Source organism: Cryptomeria japonica, chromosome 9, assembly GCF_030272615.1.
Source record: "Cryptomeria japonica chromosome 9, Sugi_1.0, whole genome shotgun sequence".
Taxonomy (NCBI): Eukaryota; Viridiplantae; Streptophyta; class Pinopsida; order Cupressales; family Cupressaceae; genus Cryptomeria; species Cryptomeria japonica.
In genome coordinates this window covers 93,577,488-93,599,396 of record NC_081413.1, presented here as the reverse complement: position 1 = coordinate 93,599,396, position 21,909 = coordinate 93,577,488, and the positions used below count along the sequence as shown (strand labels likewise).

The 21,909-nt window shown below is 33.7% G+C and overlaps 3 long non-coding RNA genes across 3 annotated transcripts; all 3 read right to left on the bottom strand.

Moving 5' to 3' along the window:
* Positions 1-7,147: 7,147 nt before the first annotated feature.
* On the bottom strand, positions 7,148-8,227 carry LOC131077908 (uncharacterized). Its single transcript, XR_009113675.1, has 2 exons — positions 7,826-8,227; positions 7,148-7,724 (listed from the first exon to the last, which is right to left on the bottom strand). It is a non-coding gene; the product is annotated as an uncharacterized LOC131077908 (long non-coding RNA).
* A 7,389-nt stretch (positions 8,228-15,616) lies between these two features.
* Positions 15,617-16,375, bottom strand: LOC131077907 (uncharacterized). Its single transcript, XR_009113674.2, has 2 exons — positions 15,951-16,375; positions 15,617-15,847 (listed from the first exon to the last, which is right to left on the bottom strand). It is a non-coding gene; the product is annotated as an uncharacterized LOC131077907 (long non-coding RNA).
* A 4,412-nt stretch (positions 16,376-20,787) lies between these two features.
* On the bottom strand, positions 20,788-21,319 carry LOC131077906 (uncharacterized). The gene is made up of 2 exons (XR_009113673.2): positions 21,127-21,319; positions 20,788-21,023 (listed from the first exon to the last, which is right to left on the bottom strand). It is a non-coding gene; the product is annotated as an uncharacterized LOC131077906 (long non-coding RNA).
* Between the last annotated feature and the right edge of the window lie 590 nt (positions 21,320-21,909).

Here is a 21,909-nt window from a genome sequence, read left to right as displayed (position 1 = left end):
TACACCAAAATGTCATCCAGATACACAACAACGCACTTGTCCAACAATGAGCGAAACACATCGTTCATCAAGGTGCTAAAGGTGGCAGGAGCGTTAGTGAGGTCGAAGGGCATAAAAAAAAATTCATAGCTACCATACCTCGTCGTAATCGCGGTCTTCTCCTCATCACCAGGCGTGATCCTGATCTGGTAGTAACCCTGCCTCAGGTCCAACTTGCTAAACACTCTTGCATCAACTAGTCGATCAAAGCTATCCGCTATGAGGGGTAACGGATACTTGTTTTTGATTGTGAGCTTGTTCAAAGCCCGATAGTCCACGCACATCCGAAGGCTTCCATCCTTCTTGCATTGGAACAATACTGGGGCAGCATAAGGTGACCTGAACGGATGCAAGTACCCCGCCTCTGCGAGCTCTGTCAACTGCTTCTTCAACTCCCCCATCTCTAGTCTAGAGAGGCGGTAGGGAGCCTTTGCTGGTGGTCTTGCTCCTGTCTCAAGTTCGATCCAGTGATCTACATGCCTCTGCAGTGGCAATACTGCTAGAAGTTGATCTGGCATTACATCCGCAAAATCGGACAACACTTCTTGGATCACCGAGGTGTTGGAGGGTCCCGAAGACTCTTCTTCATCCTAATCCCCAATCAGTGCGGCCAAGAACAACTCTTCCCGCCTTCCTCTGCCAACCTGTTTAGCACTTAGTGCATTCAATAGGAGATCCTGCTCCATGCTCTTCATCATCGTAATCAGACTCGGTTTGTTCAGATCCAATATCAGAATACAGCCCAAGTGTGGTACAACTGCCATAGATGCCGTCCTCAAGAACTCTTGCTTGAGTATGAGGTCGAACTCATTCATCCCGATAGCGCTAAAGTCGAGCGCACCCTACCACGATCCAACTCGGATGACCTCCTTATGGATCTCACCGCTCACCTGCTGTGCGGGTGCGGTCACTGCTTTGAACTGATTCGAAGTTGGCTCGATCTTGAGTCCTAGCTTCTTCGCTCGGCATGCAGAGATGTAATTGTGTGTTGCGCCTGAGTCTACCATAGCCAACACCTTCTTTCCACCAAAGAAAGTCTCCACAAAACAAAGCTCATGTTTATCGGCCACTTCGGTAGAATGCTTCACTGCGTTGAGGAGTTGCAAGGTGCTCATTGCGGGCAACTTCTTCTCCTCGAATAGCAAAGCGCTGATCCTACTTTAGTCTGGACAGCTCCGTGCCCAGTGATCATCTTTTTCACAGATGAAGCAACCCGGATCACGTTCCTTCTTCTTCTCGCGCTGGGCGTGATGTTTCTTCCTCGAGTTGCCTTCTCCATTCGACTTCTTAGCCTTCTTGTTTTTGTGCTCGCCGTTCTGATCAGAAGGAGGTCCACCTTCCTTCTTCTCTTTTCGGCAGAAGTTCTTCTTGTAGTCGTTCGAGCTCCACCAAAGCCCCTAGCTGCGTCACCCTTATAATCGAGTAGCCCATCTACAATGGTGATCACCTTGGCCAAAGTTTGAACTTTCTGTCACCTCAGCTCATCCTTCGCCCAAGGTTGCAGACCTTTGGTAAAGAGGAACAACTTCTCGAAGTCGCTCAGCTTCGTGCACTCCAAGTCCAATACCTGAAATGACTTCACATTCTCACGTATGGTTCCAGTATGCTTGAGTTCATCGAACCTAGATTGGATGATCCAATCCGAGTTCCCAAGTCAGAACTGATCATGAAGAGCCGCCTTCAAGTCTGCCCACGACTTGATCGGTTTGACCGTCTTCCCAGTGTGCTCATCCACCTGATGCATTGGCCACCACAGCTTCGCACTTCTGGTAAGGTATGTTGCAATATCCTTGACCTATGCTTCATCAGACGTCTTCGACGCACACGATAGGTACTCCTCAACATCCCAAAAGAAGTTATCGAGTGCCTTGTCATCACGCTCGCCATCATAGGTTCCAACTCGCGTTGCCTTAGAACCATGCGTTCCTCCCTACAACAACGAATGGAAGATTTGTTGGCCCTCTTTGAGGAAGCGGATCTCTTCCCTCAAAGACTCTATCTGTTCCATCAGCTTCGACCATTCTGCCGTCATGCGCTCATCGAGGTTGGACTGTTCCAACTCCTCGAGTTGATTTTCGTGGTCTTGGAGCCAATCGCGGTGCTTCAGATCTTTCCCCTTTGAAGACACCCTCGCAACCCTGCTTCCATCTCCAGGCTGCACGACCTCCACATCATGCTGATTGTCTGCATCTGCCATCGCTCAATCTGCACAACTCCGGAACCGAACCTGGCTCTGATATTAACTGTCATGGGCTTTGGGAGTTAAGCCTATGCGACACCGAAAAATCCCGTCTCGACTCGAATAAGTCTATGGATTGAGGCATTCGGCCTACGCCTTGACCCTTCTCCAAAATTACACTAAAGCGGAAATGCACAATACAAAAGCAGATTGACCCTCTCCCAAAAATGAATGCATTAAGATACAGAATGCGGATCCAAAAGATAGAATGCACAAGAGTTCTAAAGGTGGGGCGAGGTGCCCAAATCCTTCATTATGATACCAATATTACAATGTCGGATAGAACTCAGTATTGAGAAATACTGGTCGCCCCGGAATGAGTGACTAGCCAGCCAACCTGACTTAGAACAATGTTACAAAGAGCCCCTTAGCTCGGATCGGGATCAGCTCGCTCAAGAGGAGAACCAGTTAGCTCCTCAAACTGTCAGATCGCCTAAGTACCAAATTGCTCAAGACTCCAATGCTTACCTTCGCACAGAAATCCTTCGCTGCAAATTCGCATCCAGAACTGCGTCGCTGAAAGCTCGCATATCTGACTGCCTATCTGCCTCTATATGCAAAAATGAGCATTGCGCTCAACTTATATAGAGGAGGCTCGGACCCAAACAAAGAGCCATTACCCGGATAGGGCCGGCCCCAAATAAAATCCTGCCAATGAGAATTCGGCGCCCAAGTAGGTCCGGACTTAGGCATTTTAAATCCGCGCCAAAAGAAACTCGTCGGCAATTCATGTCGGCCCCGCCAATGAAATAAATCATGTTGGCCGTGCAAAAGCCTAACTCCATGTCGGCTGCGCGAAAGGGTAAAACTCTGATGCAAAGTGGAACCCCACTAAGGATGGATCTGACTCAAAATAATGTGCAAGTTATCTGCCCAATGCAGGCCCATTACATCGAATGCGCAATACAAAAGTAGATTGACCCTCTCCCAGAAATGAATGCATTAAGATATAGAATGCGGATCCAAAAGATAGAATGCACAAGAGTTCTAAAGGTGGGGCGAGGTGCCCAAATCCTTCATTATGATACCAATATTACAATGTCGGATAGAACTCAGTATTGAGAAATACTGGTCGCCCCTGAATGAGTGACTAGCCAGCCAACCTGACTCAGAACAATGTTACAAAGAGCCCCTTGGATCGGATCGGGATTGGCTCGCTCAAGAGGAGAACCAGTTAGCTCCTCGAACTGCCAGATCGCCTAAGTACCAAATCGCTCAAGACTCCAATGCTTGCCTTCACACAGAAATCCTTCGCTGCAAATTCGCATCTAGAACTGCGTCGCCGAAAGCTCGCATATCTGACTGCCTATCTGCCTCTATGCAAAAATGAGCATTGCGCTCAACTTATATAGAGGAGGCTCAGACCCAAACAAAGAGCCGTTACTCGGATAGGGCCGGCCCCAAATGAAATCCCGCCAATGAGAATTCGACGCTAAAATAGGTCTGGACTTAAGCATTTTAAATCCGCACCAAAAGAAACTCGTCGGCAATTCATGTCGGCCCCGCCAATGAAATAAATCATGTTGGCCGCGCAAAAGCCTAACTCCATGTTGGTCGCGCGAAAGGGTAAAACTCCGAAATTATAATTGATGTCTTATATAGGGTTCTCGAGGTTAATTCATCTTTTGGCTGACTTAAAATAATCATTTTTCACATTGAAGATAGTTAAATAAATAACAAGACCAACATGATATCCTATCGAAATTTCAGCCAGAAAACATTAGTCAATGATGCTAGGTAGCATTTACCCAACAAAATAGGCCTAAATTTCTAAGGTCTTGAGATAATAGGATCCAAATTCTAGAGTTATAATTTATTTAAAAACATGATTTTTTATGTGGCAAAAAAGTGCATTGAACTTAAAAACGACATAGGACCCACATAAGCATGAAATTAAATAAGATAAAGGTCACACTTAAAATAAGAGCCCAAATAATAAATTGTTGATGTAATAAAGTAAAATAGGACTCATAATATTGAATTAAATATTAATGTAATGCAATAAAAGGTCGTATAATGCATAGAGGAGTGGGAGAATTAAAATAATTGCTAGGAGAGTGTGCAATTGGAATCTATAAGTAAAGGAGTACAGTTTACAATGCTACAAATTTTTTATCATTTGGTCTTTTCACTTGTTGATTTATCTTTTCATATATTGATCCTTGGAGCCTTGATCTTATTGTCTCTTGATCATTTTATCTCAACTACGATCAAGTTAATATATTTTTATTTTGATCCTTTATCTTTTTATCTTATTCCTTGATATTTCTATCAATTTTTTTTATCCTTAAACATTTTATTGTACTGATAATATTTGATCTTTTATCATTTTATCTTAATCTCAAGCTTTGATTCTTGATATTTTTATCGTAATTCCTGATCCCTAACATCTGTATCTTTATCCATGGAGGTCAATAGTGCTTGCAAGTATGTTGCTATCAAGCATAATTCCTCCCTATAGGCTATCCATGATAAGATGGAAAAGAGAAGGCGAAAAAAACAAGACACATGGATTCCTTGGCCATGGGCTTTGGCCCCACCACTTTGATGGTCAAGGACACCCCTTACTTTGTGTTGGACTCCTCTAGTTTAGTTGTTGGATTGAGGCAAAAAGGGTCTTTTTCTAATAATTCTCTTAGTTTGTGCCATAATTGGTAGAAAAAGGGTACCCCCATACAGTAGACCATCTTTGTGTCTGTGTTGGGTAGTTGTTTTGTGTTTTGATGGTCCTAGTTTTATTTTGTTTGCTAGTCTTTTAGTTTAGTTGTGGGTTCTTTATTCCCCCCTGCTAGGTAATTTTTGTGTTTTAGTGGGGGGTCTTCTCACTGTTTGTGCATCCCTCATGTTCTCTTGGACTCTCTTTGTGGTTATGTAATGGTATGGGCCTATCCCACTTTTATAAATAAAAAAAATTGCATCTTTATCTTTGATCCTTGATCTTAATCTTAATCTTTGATTTTTTACTTTTGACCTTGATCTTGATATTTTTATATTTTTATATTTTCTTTTGACCTACTTTGAGGAAGCTCATGGAAGCCCTGATCTTGGTATCAGTGTGAAGAGTGAGAAATGGGGCATGATATTTGTTTTTGTATCTAGTTGATCTTTTTGTTTCACCTATTTCAAGGAATCTTGCAGAAGCCTTGATCTTGATATCTTAGTGGAGAGTGAGGAATATGGCATTATCATTGTTTTATCATTTTATCTATCATATGATGTTTTACCTCTTATCTTTATCATCACTTTCTCATGTGTTATTTGCTTTCTAAAATGCCTAATGATGATACAAATAGTAACAAGAATAGAAAGTATTTAACCATCCATTTGCATAACCTTTAGTATATTCTTCAATTATCATGTTTTATTCATCTTGCACATTTTCCATCCATTTCATTATTCATTTATATGGTTCACCTTACATTTGATAAATGGGCTAATTTCTCTCTACTTGTATTGATGTATCTCTTTCTACACATCACATTGCTTTTTGAGAGTTTGACCCAAAGTCAATTTCTGGCCAATCTTTTAGGGGGTATCCATCCATTCTTCTATCATAATTGTATCTTATAATTGAGGGATATCATTGGCATCATTTATCTTTGAAACAAGATAATAAAAAGAATTATCTCAAATACGGGCAAAATTTAGACATCTAAATTTGACTAATGCATTGACATCTTGTCATGTCATCCGCTTCTTACCAATTTTCCTATACATATTTTTTTGATAGGTAATTCTTTTATCTATATTAATTAGATAATATTAATCATTTAATTAATCTAGCACTTCTTGCAATAATAAAATATTTTTTTATTAATTCATTGTCATTTTTTATCCATAAATTGTACCTGTTTTATCCCAATATTCATTAAATAATTTATTATTATTTAATGAATTTCCTTCTTATAATTAAATAATTGTCATAAATTATTTACTTAGGTAAGACCTCCCTCTAAATTAAATAAATTCAAATAGTTTATTTAATTTTCTTATCTTCAATAAATAAAATCAAAATTTTATTTATTTCCTCTCTCGAATTTTCTCATATGTTGATCTTGTCATTTAATCCCTACTTGTAATCAAATGTTATGTGAGGCATATAAATAAGACCTTCACTCACTCATTTTCCCACTAGCCCTTTTGAGCAATTGCATTATTGTCAAATATAAAAAAAAATTCTATGAAGCATTGTTGTAATCAAGAGCTAAGACTATCACTATCAAATAACCATTATAAGCATCAAACCTTGATACCATCAAATCGTAATCAAAGTTATGCTACAAAATATGAGGGAAAATCTACTTCAAGCATTCAAGTGAATTTCAACTAACTGCAGAGTCTCTAAAGGTTTTTGCATTCATATTATTGTTTTATTGAGTGATTTTGTGAGTGTGGATTTTGAGTCTTGCATTGTGTTGTTTCAATTATTTAGATTCACATTCATATCCTTCACAATTTTAAGCAAACAATTATAGGAGATTTCTTACCTAAAATATCAATCCTTGTATAATTAAGAATGATTAAAAGATTAACTATATCATTTTTCAGTATCTATTATTAATTAATGATTGTCGTTTTAATATAATTTTTAAAATCTTTGAAATAATAAAAACATAGTTTATTTCATAAAATATACAAATATTTTATATAAAAAAATACAACTATACTTATCCATCTATACAAATACTCTTTCAACTTAATTTTAAATTTAAAATTATATAAATTAAAAATATTACTCATCTTCTAAGAAAAGTCAAAATTTGCCAACGAGAATGTTGGACGTAGTAAATTAGAAGTATTAACATTATAGTGCAGTCTAATGTGCCTAGATACATTTAGGGACTTAATTTTTACCAAGCAATCAACTCATCTACAAATTAATTTTTTATTTGTTTATGGAATATAACGAACCCAGAGTTCGGTCTGAGAAAAGTCAAAAGCTTGAACACGGATCTATAACTATACAAAACCTTCTCTGTACTAAATTTCGGTTTCCTTTCTGTCAAAATTGTAGCTCAGATGCCTCACCACAAAGCGAAAGATCTTCCAAGAAAAACCTTTTCAAACTGAAAAGCCAGAAAATCTACTTTTCCTTAAATATGTAGACCAGAGAGAAATAATGTTTAAAACATACATGGAGTAGAAAGGATCATCAAGTTTGATATACTCCCAACTTGGGCTAAACTAGAAGAATTCATTTTAAAACATATAATCATAAGCAAGTCTTGCAACAGTGTTACCACATTTATTAGAGTGATGCCAACTGCTTCACACAAAATGTGTGAGAACTGAAAGACAATACAGTAATGAATATCTCAATATACAGATTTATTCATAGTGGAAACATAGCCATAGCCTGTTCAAAACACACCATTGAAAAGATACCCAAGTACCAGTGCGACCATCATAAACATGTATCCTTCAATATCCTGGCTAATCCCCACTCCTGCACAATCACAAACATACAAATTTATCAATGAACTAATGATTCATAGTCATGTGTATCAAGTAGAAAATAAAATGAAACGTATAGTTATATAATCGTACCATGGTTGGCAGTGGCAGGGGTGGGGCTATTTGTATCAGCAGAACAAATATGTGGAAGAACAATTGCAATGATGAGCACCACCAAAATGATATTATAACCTCTGTTCAATGCCATTTTGATTACCCCACAAGAAACAACTGCTTTGCTTTCTCTCGAGGAAGATTGGCTCTGAATGACAGTTGAGAAGCCTGGAGTGAATAGAGGAAGCAGAGATGGGTTTAAAAAGCATGAAATGGGCGAGGAAGGAAAAGTAGAGGAAAGAGTGGAGAGTAGACTTTGACCAAGTTTTCTTGCAGGGAAATGCAAGGATGTTTCTACTATCAAAAGGTATTCTCAATTTTTTTCCAAGGGAAAGACCGTGTTTTTCACGGGAGAGGGAGAGGGAATCAACGGAAAGACCGAATCTTACACGGCAATAGAAGAAAGATTAAGTAGCTGTATATATTAGTATGGCGTTGAAGAGAGTTCATACGGATAAAAAAGCTCGAACAAACAAATGGATTCTCATCGATGAAAAGTAGTTGCTCAGCACCTTCTCCTGTCTTTTGGCATTATTCTTAATTCCTTGGCTTTATTAAACAAACATTGAATAAGGAATCATTATTACACTGTTTTATCTAGCAGAAAAATCAATATCTCGTGGAGTTTGTACAACAAAATCTGGAGGAATCAATATGTGGTATGGCCTGGACGTGTATCGTTTCGCCGAAGGCAATCTGATATTTCAAGTCATCGATTCACATTTGTTTAAATACGTACAAGACTATTGAAACATATTCAACAGTTGATTTGTCTTTCTCCACCTCTTATCACGATTATTGAAGCATCTTTCAGGAGCATGGAGCCCGTATTTATCATCTTGCAAATTAATAACTACCGCCAAATGTGTCTGATTTGTATCAATTGTTTTTTTTCACGGTTTTCTATGGTGTCTTCGCTGATAGAGTTATTATTGTGACTATTGTATCAAAGGAAAAGATGTACCATCTTCGAAGTCTGATTTGACGTCTTCCCCGTTTTCGCTGTTGTTTCACACCGGAACCAGCACTTGTTTACAATAAGCTTATGTCCCATCGACGGCAATTAATTCCTCTCTGCTGAAAACCACCGCGTTTGTGCAGGCCCTAGTATATGACAGTCTACTTGCCCTTGATTTCTTGGAAGCAAATGTCCTCACCAAGTTTGCCTGTTTCTCCATTATAGATTTGGGATTTATCCATTACAGCTTTGTCTATATGGATTTCCTCATCTATTTATTTTAGTAAACATTTATTTGGGTTTCTTACTATACACCATTCAAAACTAATGTTTCTTGAAAGAGAGGTCATATGTTCAAATTTCACAAGGAGTAAGGTACGTACGGCTCGTTTGTAATGCAGTTAGGTACCTCCCGCAAAGAGTACGAGGTAGTCCAATACTGCTCTAACCCATCTCTAGAACCATACACAGATGGCTGGCATCATGGACTATAAAAGTCCCTTTCCTTTCCCTTCCCTTCCATTTCCACCCATATGAAACAACATACTGTTAGTATTATCCAAAGGACTAGCTTCAAGTTTATGGAAACGAGCTACTAATTTTTTTGAAAATATTTATGATGAAAAGCTTAAGTGCAAGAAACAAAGAAGCTTCAGGGTAGCATAGAGCATAAATAGGCTTAAAATGAAGGAAAAAACACACTAAGATAGGAAACAATTCACTATTGTATTTTAGTATTTATTTATTTTTTAATATATGAACCCGACAGGTTTGGTTGGAGCCTCGAGCCATAATTATATCATTTTCAAACCTGTTAATGGGGCATCTAAGGGTCCTTGATGTGAAGAAAGAGGTGAGATGAACCATGTATAAACTTATTAAAATCACTAACAATTTTGCATATTAAAATATAAGGAGAAGAATTGGAATGGATTTATGGATTGGAGCCTCCAGCCATAATTATATCATTTTCAAACTTGTTAATGGGGCATCTAAGGGTCCTCGATGTGAAGAAAGAGGTGAGATGAACCATGTATAAGCTTATTAGAATCACTAGCAATTTTGCATATTAACATATAAGGAGAAGAATTGGAATGGATTTATGGAGATTACGTATATTGTAAAATAATCAATATATATTGTCAATAGTGAGTTGTGGTAACTTGATAGTGGAACATGTGGAGAGCATGGAGGTCAAATATTGGATAGTAATAAATTATCTTGGCAAGATATAATGTGTTATTTTATAGTGATAGAAGAGTATAAGATGTGGGTAACAGTATCTTATATTGGTATGTAAAGGTGGAGAAAATTGAGTGTAGATAGAAGATGGTAGTCTATAGTGTATCTTACCATTCCTAGTGCATAAAAAAGAGATAATGATGTTTAGATACATATTATAATAAGGGATCAAAGAGAAAAAAAATCATATAACTAGTTAAGATGGGAGGAAGGGAAGCATAAAGAAAAGGATAACATGAAAGGTCATTCTTATAAAAATAGAATTCAAGGTAAATATGTTGATTAATAAAATTTTCATGATGTTTAGGGCATTTTAATTTTTCTAGGAGAAGAAATAGAGAACCTTCATTGGAAATTAATAAATGTCTTAATGGGAATAGGAAAAGATAGAGATGACATAAGAGGCTATGTAGTACTTGAATTAATTTCATGATTTATAGTGTGTTTTTTATGTGATAAAGAATATAGAGAATGTAGGATATTTTGATTCTTTAGATTTAAAACTTTAGGTTAAGAGGACGGTGGAGATGAAGTAGATGATTTTATATGAGAGGGATTATATATGTGTTTTTGGAAAAGGATAGGTTAATATGTAGAGATGGACCTAGGAATATAAGGAGAGTCAAAATTTTGGGTTGAATTAAATACTTTGAGTGAGATGGGATGAAGAAGTAGTGGTATTTTGAATGAGTATGAAAAGATGATGGTATTTTAGATAAGAGAGCGTGAAGAGGTATGAAAACAAATAGTTAAACAATAAGTATTGGATTTCATATGTGAAGAAAAATTGTAAAGTGGTTTTTTCCCTTCATCATCATAATGAAGGCTGAAATTTAAAGAGATCAAATCATCTCAAAGAATTTAGGTTTAACATACTAAAAAGATGATGATGAATTATTTTTAGACATAGATGTAGAATTTATGCACATCATTTAAAGATAGTAGAAGAGCATTTTATGTCCTTTAAATTAGGAACAGTTAAAGTAAAGGAATTTGAAGAAGTGTCAAGGGACAATTTAGATGCACACACTCCAATAAATATTTGAGTTAGTGTGTAAAGTCCATGGTTAGTTTGAAAATAACCCAAGATTCCATTGTCTTGACAATTTAGAAAGGGGCTTCATTAGCATAGATGGAACAATTTTTTATATATGTTTTTAAATCATCAATAAAAAGTGGAGGTGTTCATGTTAAAATAATATTTTTCTATCTAGTTGCCTTTGAGCAACTTGGTTAGTTAGTCCTATTCACACTTTGCTACTTTTAAGTTTCATTAAAGGATTTTTCTTATCTTGTATCATGTGTATATGAAACATTTTTCCACATCCCAATAATTTAAACTTGTTGGATAGCCTCTTAATTCAACTTCCGTCTTTCCTCACTATTGCCTTTCAATATACAAAATATTATATCTACATTTCATTCACATTTGTATGAGAATAATTAACATGTTTTTTTACCCTTTTGTAATATCTTTTCTGAATGGCCGTTTGGTTTTAGAGAGATCTTTTGATCTTATGAGTTTCTTGGTGAGTCAAAAAAGAGTGAATGAATTGTATTTCATGACATCACAATCATCTAAGTTGATAAGTTAAATTACTAGGTGTAACATGAAAAAAGGGTATTTAGATTAATACAACCCACTATGATCAATGATAAGTTGTTTATTAGTTAAGGATTTCCAACTAATTCTTTTAATGCCAAAAATTGAGATTTAAGTTTTTCCAATTTAGAGTAATCAATATGGATTTTGTGGAGAAATTTTAGTTTTTCCAATTTAGAGTAATCAATATGGATTTTGTGGAGAAATTTTGTGATAGATATGTTCCTCCTTAAGTTAGTGCTAGTTATCACCCTCTTAAACTAGAGTTAGTTTTAATAATATATGATAATGAATAATAATAAGGCTGTCCAAAAGATTGAAATTGATGGAAAATGAAATGAAGAATAAAAGAAAATTAACAAATTTAACCATTGAAGCTAGAATAGTGGTGCACAAATATTGTTAAATTTAGAGTTTCTATAAGGTTTTTTCTATGAGAATAAGATATTATATTAACTTTAGTGGACTGTAGATACTTCAAAAGTTCATACTCTTTTGGAGATTATAAGGAGATGAAGTGTAGATAAATTATTGATTATAGAAGAAGCTAGTTTAAAATTGAGGTTCTTTTAAAATTGTAGCAATTATTATTGGTACAAATACAGTTTGATAATCGAGATAAGTATACACTCTAATATATTTTCTAGAAGAACAACCTAACCCAAAATTTTAAGAGGATTGTAATATATGGGAATATCGTACGTTTGCATGGAGAAGTCTTTATTTTTTTTGTCATTAGTAAAGTTAAAATTAATTATAATAGAGGTGGAGGGTGGGCAATATATATAATCATAATCTTATGAAAAGAAGGAAAAATGAATGCACACAACTAAAGTGTGTTATAATCTAAAAGAAAAAATAATATCATAAAATGGTCAACATAGAATAATTGCTTTGGGAAAAATACATATGATTATATGTTTACATTATAATCTCTTTCATTCTAGATAATATCTCAATCACAAGAAGGAAGAATAAGAAGGAAGAAATAAAATTGGAATATATGCAAATAATACAATGTTTAATCATTATCAAGAAAATAAGATATCAAGAAAGGTTCATCATAGAATGATTCCCTCATGGAAGCTATACTTGATTATGCAATAATTTTTTAGCTTATTCATCAAATAATATCTTAAATGTATTTACTCTATAGTATCTTAGTGACTCTAACATGATTACATGACATCATTTCATGATGTCTCAATCATCCAAGATATACATTATAAGAGACTTCAATAGTAAGGAAAAATAGCATGACAATAACTATCTAGAAGCATACATTTTTCCTAACATCCTAAAATAGATCTCTCTTAGATGTGTGGGTTGAATGATTTCTCTTTCAATAAAACAGTAAAGTTTCACATAAACTATGCTTAATTATACATTAATGTAGGAATAAAATGCATCATTTCATTATATATGAATAGGGTATGATGAGCTCCTTTGTAGGAACTATCCTTTTATTAAATATGTAGCTTCCCACTTAGAGAAGGATAATAAATAATAACCAATAGATAATTGATGATATAGTTAATAAAATATTGTACTATCTATCCAACAAATAGAGTATATTTAATTTATCTATATACATTATGTTAATCAAGAATGGACTTCAAAAAAATTCTTAATCTTTGTCATGTAGTTCAATATTTCTCCAAGGGAGGACCAACAGTTCACTCGCCTTGACAAAGAGAGGAAGTAGTAGTATTTCTAAGTTATAAATATGTTTTTATTTTCTATAAAACTATATCGATATGTGAATAAGTTACTTCATTATGTTGAGTAGTTTTAATGTGTCACTTGTAGGAGTATTATTTCTCTATTTAGATAGACTATCCAATCCTTTTAGTTTAATTTGGTACTATTTTTGAAAATATTTTTCCCTTTTCAAAAACCCACCTCTACCTATAATATCAAACAATTATTTTGCATCAATTGTAGGCATTTAAAATTGTGGAAACGTCACTAGCAAAAGCTATTTTTAATTTTTTTTTAAATGATTTAATATGAGTAAACACTACTATGACTATAGCTTGACTAGGTCAATATTTTGATTGTGTTAATTTATAAGATGTATACATTTTCAAGAAATGCAAATAATTTAGATAAAAACCTAAATTAGATAGGTTGAGATCATTTCGTACCTTAACAAATAGTTAAAAGGATGTTGGGTTATACTAAATACAAACTAAAAAATTTCAAAGAATGAGCACTAAAATGAGTACTTATATCAAGTAAAATTGTGAAGCATACAATTTCTTACTCTTCAATCAAAAGCTTTTACAAAACATTAGATTTTCATTTTTCATGGAGATCGTTCTACCAAGCCCCATTGGTTGGGTATAAAATCTAACATTTGTCTCATATACATTGTTAACTTTAATGTTTGTAAATAATTTAAGTGAACAAGAATATATTTTAACTTTTCATGAAGCCTAAGATTCTTGCATCAAATATATAATTTTTTTTGAATACTTTTGCTCCAATATGTGTTCTAGGAATGCAATTATGTTTAAGGTATTTTTATAGATTTGATATTATGATATACAACCAAGTGTACTTGTAGGTTTAAAAGTTGCTTATTTAGGTGGATCATCTAATCAAGAGCCTTATTGGCCACTAGTGAAATTCTCGATGCATTACCAAGAAAGGTGCTACTTAGATTTCTTGTGAAGACAAGACAATAATGGTCAAGGTCAAGGTGAAGAAAATTGAACAATTCACATTTCCACAATTATTTAAGGTGTGATATGGGTTTATCTTCTCTATATTAAAAGTAAATGCAAAGTGGGTTTTTAACATTTTTACAACTATTTCAGGAGTTGGGTGTGTTTATCTCCCCTATATTATATACCTCTCCCTTAGAAGTTAGGATAATTGTGTTCTAATCTTTAAACTAAAGTTTCCATAATAAACACTTGACATTTGTCTCATTCATTCTTCATTATAGTTGAACATGTTCCCTAAAGATAAATTAAAGTTTCTATAATAAACACTTGACATTTGTCTCATTCATTCTTCATTATAGCTGAACATGTTCCCTAAAGATGCTCAAAACGAAAAACTTGATAATATTATAATGAAACAATTGTAGTAGATTCCTTATCTAAAAATATCAATCCCTATATAATTAAGAGTACTTAAAAGATAAACAACATTACTTATCAATATTTATTATTAATTAAAAATTATTTTAAAATATAATCTTCTAATTTTTTTAACTAAATAAAACATAATACACTTCATAGAATATGCTTTAACAAACATTTTATATAAAAAACTTCTAATTCTAATTATCCTTCCTTAGAAATACTTTGTCTATCTAGTTAGATTATCCTTCCTTACAAATACTTTTTTTATCTGATTAGATTAACTTAATTTTAAAATAAATTTACATCTACATAAATTAAAAATATTATATATCGCCTATGAAAAGTCAAAATTAATCAACACGATTGTTGGAAGTACAAAATAAGAAGTATTAACATTATATGGAGACTAATGTGCCTTGGATACATTATGGAACTTATTTTTAACTTCTTATCCATAAATTCTCTTGAACGGACGAGCTTGAATATCTACCAATCAACTCAACTGAATTAGGCATACTATTTATTTGTGTATGGAATATAACGAACCCAGAGTTCGGTCTAAGAAAAGTCCAAAGCTTGAATATCGATCTATAACTATACAAAACCTACACTGTACTACTTACTTTCAGTCTCCTTTCTGTGGAATTGTATTTCAGATGGGTCGCCATAAATGATCTTGCAAGAAAAACCTTTTTTAAACGAAAGAGCAGAAAAAACCCACTTTTCCTTAAATATGTAAACTAGAGAGAAATAATTTTCAAAACATACATGGAGAAGAATGGATCCTCAAGTTTGATATACTCCCAACTTGGGGTAAAATAGAAGAATTCATTTTAAAACACATAATCATAAGCAAGTGTTGCAATTCCATATGAGAAATGACAGTGATACCACATTTATTAGAGTAAATCTTAATTGATGCCAACTGCTTCACACAAAATGTGTTAAAACTGAAAGACAGTACAGTAATCAATATCTCAATAATTTATTCATAGTGTAAGCATAGCCATAGCCTGTTCAAAACACACCATTGAAAAGATACCCAAATAGCAGGGCCACCATCATAATGATATATTCTTCAATACCCTGGCTAATCCCCACTCCTGCACCATCACAAATAAATATAGAGATTGATTAAAGAACTAATGATTCGTAGTCATGTGTATCAAATAGAAAATATAATGAAACATATAGTTATAATCATACCATGGTTGGCAGGGGCAGGAGAAGGGCTATCGGTATCAGCAGAACAAATATTTGGAAGAACAACTGCAATGATGAGAACCACCAACATGATATTACAACCTCTGTTCAGTGCCATTTTTACCCCACAACAAACAACTGTGTTTCTTTCTCTACAGGAAGATTGGCTCTGAATGGCACTTGAGAAGATTGTGAATAGAGGAAGCAGAGATGGGTTTAAAAAGCATAAAATGGGTGAAGGAGGAAAAGTAGAGGAAAGAGTGGAGAGTAGACTTTGACCAAGTTTTCCTGCAGGGAAATGCAAGGATGTTTCCACTATCAAAAAGTATTCTCAATTTTTTCCAGGGATAGACCGTGTTTTTCACGGCAGGAGGAGAGGGAGTCAAAGGAAAGACAGAATCTGACACAGCAGTAGAAGAGAGATTAGGTAGCTGTATATATTTGTAAGGCATTGAAGAGAGTTCATATTGAGAACAAAATATATGGATTCTCATTGATGAAAACTGGATTCTCAGCACCTTCTCTCTTTTGGCATTATTCTTAATTTCAGATTCATTTATTCTAGCTTCAAAATGGTAGTACGGATGACTAACATGCGTGTTAGTTGCACATTTTAATCTGTCGATTTTATAATAAACGGTTGCGATTGACTAACACGTCGCTATTATGCTGTAAAAAAGATCTATTTTGAAACCAAAATAACTTCGACTCTTAATTCCTTGACTTTATTAAACAATATTAAATAACCAGTCATTATTACACTGTTTTTTCTAGCAGAAAAATCAATATCTCGTAGAATTTGTGCAACAAATTCTGGAGGAGTCAATATGTGGTAAGACCTGCAAAAGAAAATCTGAACATGTATCATTATAACTTACCTAGCATAATCTGCCCTCTAAAGAATATAATGTATTTAATTATCTGTCATGATTAACATGTTTGTTCTTTTTTCAATAAACTTTATATGATAATATTTTAATGATCAAAAGTTGAATTTTCTAATTCTAACATTTCAATTTTAATTGTTTCACATTATAATATAAGTTATTATTATATTATCTTTATAAAAAGATTTCAAACATTTTAAATATTTTTTTAATATTTTTTTTTCAAATCATTTTGTAAGGTTAGAACATTATCAAAAAAGAGTTGTGAAAGTTAATCTTCTCAAAACAAGCTTCCAATAGTTCTTATGATGCTATGGTTTCCAAATTGTTGTAGGTTTACAACAAGTTAGAAGTTGTGTAGTTATAAAGAATGAATTATGTTAGGTCTTCTATTCAAAAGATCAACATTTCTAAAGAGTTCACTAAAGAATATTCTTAGAAGCTCTAAGATTTATGTTAGACTTAAGAGTGTTCTAAGTGTAGACAATTTAAAATTGTTCTTTAATGAAATAGATATTTAATATTTATTTAATTATTTTATCCTATGTCTTCTATCATATTTATTTGATTAATAGAATATATTAGGATGAAATAATTAAATAAATATTAAATATTTATTTAATTAGTAGACAGTTGTAAGTGTCTACACTAAGAATCTATAATAAAGTATTGGGTAAACAGTCTAGTCAACAAAAGAAAAGTCTTGTCTCTTGGATTTTGAACTGTACTAGGCTTAGAAGGATAACCTATCAATAACTCAAGAATGCTTGAAAAGATTAACAAATTAAGTATTGCACATGACTAAATAAGCATTCAAATTATATCAAATATTTATTATTAATTCATTTGGAATCACCTAATATTGAATTGAACCCTTAAGACACAATAATAGACCCAACTTGCCATCAGTAACTCATATTGTGTAAATAGATAAATGATTGGATTAAAATAGATATCTCAAATTTAGAAAAGAGAAAATTATTAAAAGGAGTGGCCAATAAGACAATATCATGTACCTTTAAACATATTATGAATGAATAAAGAAGGATAAGTTACACACTAAAATATTTTCCATGATTATATTTAGAGTGTGTGATAAAAAAAAATATAGAGCACGATGTCACGTATCTTGTTGTAATAAAGTTAGAAAATAACTATTCAGAAGATTCATATCTATGATTTACAATTCCCAAAATATTTACTAAATTGGACTTTGTCAAGATAGCAAATCTTAAACCCTTAAATACATTTTCACTTATAATATGTGAATTATTATTCATTATCCCCATTTCACTTTAAACATTCCACATATTCGTGTAAAAAAATTATATTAAAGAGAACAAACAATTATACTAAGGTGTGGGTGAATCAATATAAGGTAAAATTTTCAATTTGTTTTAGAGTTAACAACCATAAAAACAATAGCAACAAGCATATACAAGAGAGAACACAATTTACATAAAAACCCTTTCAAGAGAAAACCATACCGAAGGAATAATTTGATCTATTGACAAAATCCAATCTCACAAAATAATAATGAGATCTTATAGCATTTGTAGGCACCAAACCATTGGAGACACCAAATCTCCACTTAAATATTTTGGAAGAACCAACCTACTAGAGGCGTAAATTTCTATAGCTAAGAATCAACTCAACAAGAGACACCAATCTCATTTATTAGGAGGCATTAACCTCTTCTTATTTTTTGTAATCCTACTTGAATGAATGGTGGACATTATACTCTTACTAAATGATCTACTCTACTTTAATTCAATTCACATTAATTTTACTCTACTCTACTACATGGATGGTTTTGCATTTTTCTTACACAACCATCAAACAATTGCCCAAAAAACTTCCTCGTTATATATCAACCCACAAATTAATTCGAAGGAGAGGGTTTTCTTAAAAATTGATTAACATAATTATAGTAACATGACCTAGGTTGAAAAAAGGAAAAATAAATTAGGTAGTATTTAATCATTTAACCCCTCAACCGATCATCCAAAAAAGATCTCCATGAGGGAGGTACAACACTTGACACATGATGAAACTTTGTTTATTTTGTATCTCTTGCCACTTGTTGAGAAAGCTTCGATGATAGGCCTATTTATATAAAACTTGTATGTAGGTTTTGTAAGTTGTAAAGAGGATCCCCAAACTTTGACAACCAATTTGGTGTTCAACCATCACTACTTGGGCTTCTAGGTTGATGTTTTCATTAATTTTTTTGGAACGTGTGAAGAGGGATGTCCAAATCCCAACCATTGAAATAGTTTATCTATAAAAATTCCCAACTATTTATCTATAAAAATTTCCAAGTCACTTCTCTCCAGCATTCTTTGCTATTCAACAATTATCTATTTTCTCTAACTTGCATTTTTTAAAGTCTCTATGAATGAATGTTGACTCGCAATTCCCTAATTTTTTATTTATCTCACTTTCTAAGTGTAGAGTTCAACAACTAGATCAAATAGGAGATTCAGTCAATGAAGAGTGTCAGGGTAATTTTGAGGGTCAAGGTTCAACCCTACCCCATATCTCTTTCGAAAAACTAAAAAATCACAAGCGTTTAGCAATAGAATCACTTTGACACCAAGTACACTTTTACAAATTTCCTACAATCTCATCCTTACAAAAATGAATTGACAAACTATAGAATGAAGACTCTGGGAAAGTCCAATTTCTTTTGTCTATCTATAAAAGGGTTTGCACATGAATAATTATATGGAGGCTCTTGATATTTTGGTTGCGGTGGAGTAGTGTTGTTCTCTTCGCTAACAACAGATTGTAGTGGAATCTAATTCCTAGATCGTGGTGACTTTGTTGAATCAACGGAGCTTTGATGGTGTGAGTTGGCAGCTTTAAAATTATTATTCGGTATTCTTTTGTTTTGTAACTTCTTTGAGTTGATCACTTTCATTCACATTCCTAGAGAATGAAATGGGGTGGCTAATTGTCTTGCTAAATGGGCTTCTGACTTTATGGAGGTCTGTTCTATTGAGGATAGGGGACAACTTTCTCTTGTGTCATCTCACACATTGGATCAACCTGTGGATCATGACAAGTCTTTGTAGTCTTTTCTTGGTTGGGCAATTTGCCTTCTTTTGATCTGTACTCCTCCTTTTGTTCTGAATAAATTTTTAACCCCCTTTTTATTGTCAATCAACAATATTTGACATCAATAATAATATTTCCAGTAATCAGCCCATTGGTCATTGATAGAAATGACTATTTCCAATGCTCCCACTTTCTACACTTTTCCCCAGATTCTACCTCTCCCCATTTGACATCAATTACAAAAGATATGATAACTACCTTCATAAATAATCTTCATTTTTCTATAATACTCTTCCCCTTTCTATGCATCTCCTCTTTACTCCAACTTGTCTCATTCTCATTTCCTATATCTCTCCCACATTTTCTCTAACTCTTTCCCTTTTACAAATTTAGTAGTTAATCATATCACTATAAGACTAAAGGGATAAACGATAAGAAAATCATTAGCTTCTCTTGAACTTTAATTTTTCCTTAATTACAAGATAAAGGAGATACCACTCTCAAATTCTACATGAGATCTGAAAAGTTTCTTTTAGAAGGGGCTTAGTAAATATGTTTGCAATATATTCTTCTATGGAAATGTATTCTAACTTGTTTTTCTAGTTTGCAACTTTCTCTCTCAAGAAATGAAATGATGAAATGATAATATGAAAATGAATTTTTTTTTTTTTGTTCCTTGAATACATTAAAATATCCTTTATTGAATTATCATATTCTACCTTGATGTGTTTCAATGTCTACTTCATCCAAATAGCATGTGTGCAACATGACATTGCTACTAAGTAAACTACTACTATATATATATAAAAAACTAGAAGCTCGAGTCTTTCTTTGTCGATACATAAGGCTATCATATAATCATATAATCATAAGCAAGTTGTTGCAATTCCATATGAGAAATGACAGTGATACCACATTTATCAGAGTAAATCTTAATTGATGCCAACTGCTTCACATAAAATGTGTGAGAACAGAAAGAAAGTACAGTAATCAATATCTCAATATACAGATTTATTCATAGAGTAAGCATAGCCATAGCCTGTTCAAAACACACCATTGAAAAGATACCCAAATAGCAGGGCCATCATCATAATGATATATCCTTCAATACCCTGGCTAATCACCACTCCTGCACCATCACAAATAAATATAGAGATTGATTAAAGAACTAATGATTCATAGTCATGTGTATCAAATAGAAAATATAATGAAACATATAGTTATAATCATACCATGGTTGGCAGGGGCAGGAGCAGGGCTATGTGAATCAGCAGAACAAATATTTGGAAGAACAACTGCAATGATCAGAACCACCAGCATGATATTACAACCTCTGTTCAGTGCCATTTTTACCCCACAACAAACAACTGCGTTTCTTTCTCTACAGGAAGATTGGCTGTGAATGGCACTTGAGAAGATTGTGAATAGAGGAAGCAGAGATGGGTTTAAAAAGCAGAAAATGGGTGAAGGAGGAAAAGTAGAGGAAAGAGTGGAGAGTAGACTTTGACCAAGTTTTCCTGCAAGGATGTTTCCACTATCAAAAAGTATTCACAATTTTTTCCAGGGAAAGACCGTGTTTTCCACGGCAGGAGGAGAGGGAGTCAAAGGAAAGACCGAATCTGACACGGCAGTAGAAGAGAGATTACGTAGCTGTATATGTTTGTAAGGCATTGAAGAGAGTTCATATTGAGAACAAAATATATGGATTCTCATTAATGAGCACCAATTTTTTTTTTTTTTTTGGCATTATTCTTAATTTCGGATGTGTCTATTCTGGTTTCAAAATGGCAGTACAGATTGACTAACACGCATGTTAGTCGCACATTTTAGACAATCGATTTTACAATAAACAGTTAGATTGACTAACATGTCGCTATTATGTTGTACAGAAAGTCTATTTTAGAACCAAAATAACTTCGACTCTATTAAACAATATTAAATAAGCAGTCATTATTACACTGTTTTTTCTAGCAGAAAAATCAATATCTCGTGGAATTTGTGCAACAAATTCTGAA